The sequence below is a fragment of the Carlito syrichta genome, unplaced genomic scaffold (genome assembly GCF_000164805.1).
Source record: "Carlito syrichta isolate Samal-C Ts95f unplaced genomic scaffold, Tarsius_syrichta-2.0.1 Scaffold302420, whole genome shotgun sequence".
In the NCBI taxonomy this organism is placed as follows: Eukaryota; Metazoa; Chordata; class Mammalia; order Primates; family Tarsiidae; genus Carlito; species Carlito syrichta.
In genome coordinates this window covers 10,528-12,500 of record NW_007246516.1, presented here as the reverse complement: position 1 = coordinate 12,500, position 1,973 = coordinate 10,528, and the positions used below count along the sequence as shown (strand labels likewise).

Genomic DNA, 1,973 nt, shown 5'->3' with positions numbered 1-1,973 from the left:
AATCAGCCAGGCGTGGTAGCACATACCTGTAATTCCGGCTACTTGGAATGCTGAGGTGGAAGGATTGCCGGAGCCTGGCAGGTCGAGGCTGCGGTGGCCAGGAGCGGCCACTGCACTCCGGTCTGGGCGACAGAGTGAGACTCCAACTCAAAAAACAAACAAAAAACAAGAAATGTAAGGTAGACACGGGAGCGCACATCTATAGTCCCAGCTACTCAGGAGGCGGAGGTCGGAGGATCACTTGAGCACAGATACATAGATAGATAGATAGATATGTATTTATATTTTGAGATGGAGGTCTCACTCTGATTGCAGAGCCACAGTCACAGCTCACAGAAGCTTGACCTCTTGGGCTCAGGTGATCTTCCCACCTCAACCTCCTGAGTAGCTAGAACTACCAGTGCCACCATGCCTGTCTAAATTTTTGACCCTTTTTTTTGTAGAGAGGACGTCTCACTATGCTGCCCAAGTTGGTCTTGAACTCCTGGGCTCAAGTGATCCTTCTACCTGGGCCTTCAAAAGTGCTGGAATTGGCCAGGCATGGTGGCTCACACCTACCATCCCAGTACTTCGGGAGGTGGAGACGAGAGGGTTGCCTGAGCTCGGGGGTTTAAGACTCGCCTGGGCAACTTGGTGAGACTTCATCTCTACAATAAATAAAAAATTAGCCAGGCGTGGTAGCATGCACCAGTAGTTCCAGCTACTTGGAAGGCTGAGGCGGAAGGATCGCCGGAGCCCAGCGGGTCGAGGCTGTGGTGGCCGGGAGCCACTGCACTCCAGCCTGGCTAATGGAGTGAGACTCCGACTCAAAAAAAGAAAAAAGAAAAAAAAATAAGTGCTGGGATTACAGGTGTGAGCTACCGCGCTCCCCCACTAAATAAATAAATAAGTATTTTTTAAACAAGAAAGAAACCGGTCAGGATCTACTAAAGCTCATGCGGTTCACCATTCCACTCCTAGGAACGAACTCCAGAGAAATGAAAACTCATGTTTCCCAAAAGCACTTTCACGGTACAAGCTGTATTGACAATGGCCAAGGACGAAATACTTGGTATCAACAGGTGAATGAAGAAACTATGCTGGCTACATTGTAGGGCAGCCACACGACGGAACACTGCTCAGAAGCAGAAAGGAAAGGGCTACGGATGCGCCCAGCAACACGGACGAGGCTCAAAAGCAGTTTGGTGAGCAAGGGGTCAGACACAAAAGACGATCTACTGCATGACTCCATGCGTATGACATTGAAGAAGAGACAAAACAGACGTCCAAACAGTGCAAAATGTCCTCCACCTGACTGGTGACAACTCCGAGAGTTCTGGGTTCAGCGCCCGGAGCGGGAGCCACACTTGGAAAGGGTGGGGCGCGCGCCACGAGCCAATCATCTCGCCTTCACTTGCCAGGACTAAACATGGCGGCGCCCACCCCGGGCGCCACCCAGACCACGTGACGACTCGCCGCCGGCGCCGGTCTCAGCTCACCCGGGCGCGCCTACGTTTAGATTGACCAATGGACCCTAGGCGTGAGGCACGCCCTCTTTTTCCCTCTCCACCAATAACCTCCCGACACCTCCCTCATGACCCAATCACCGCTTCCGCCCCTCTTGAGTGAAGAGGCTGCGGTCCAGTGAGCGGAGCCGCAGTCGGACGCAGAGGTAGGAAGCGCGGCGGCTCGTGTCGGTGCGCGCGAGGGAGAACCGGAGTCGGGTGGCTCTCCTCGCGGCACGCGGAGGCGAACGGGGAACCAGGTGAGCGGCGGGTCCGGGGCGCGGGGCTGCGGTGTAGGGACCTCTGGCCTAGGGGCGAGTGGGCGAGGGGAGACGTCGGGGGTTGAGGGGCGGAGCTGGAGGAGGGGGCGCGAGGCGGTTGGGGTGCCTGGCCCGCTCGGTGGCGGCCGTTGGGCAGCGGGACGCATGCGCGAGGGGCGGGCCGGCAGTTGGCGCGCGGGGTTCGGGCCGGCTTCCGGGAGGGGCTGTC

General features: G+C 56.8%; 1 protein-coding gene across 1 annotated transcript in view; it reads left to right on the top strand.

Moving 5' to 3' along the window:
* Nucleotides 1-1,631: 1,631 nt before the first annotated feature.
* DDX39A (DExD-box helicase 39A) overlaps nt 1,632-1,973 on the top strand; it is a 10,143-nt gene continuing 9,801 nt past the window's right edge. Inside the window, exon 1 of the mRNA XM_008056626.1 lies at nt 1,632-1,744. The gene's annotated coding sequence lies outside the window, so the exon portion shown is untranslated. The remainder of the gene's footprint in view (nt 1,745-1,973) is intronic.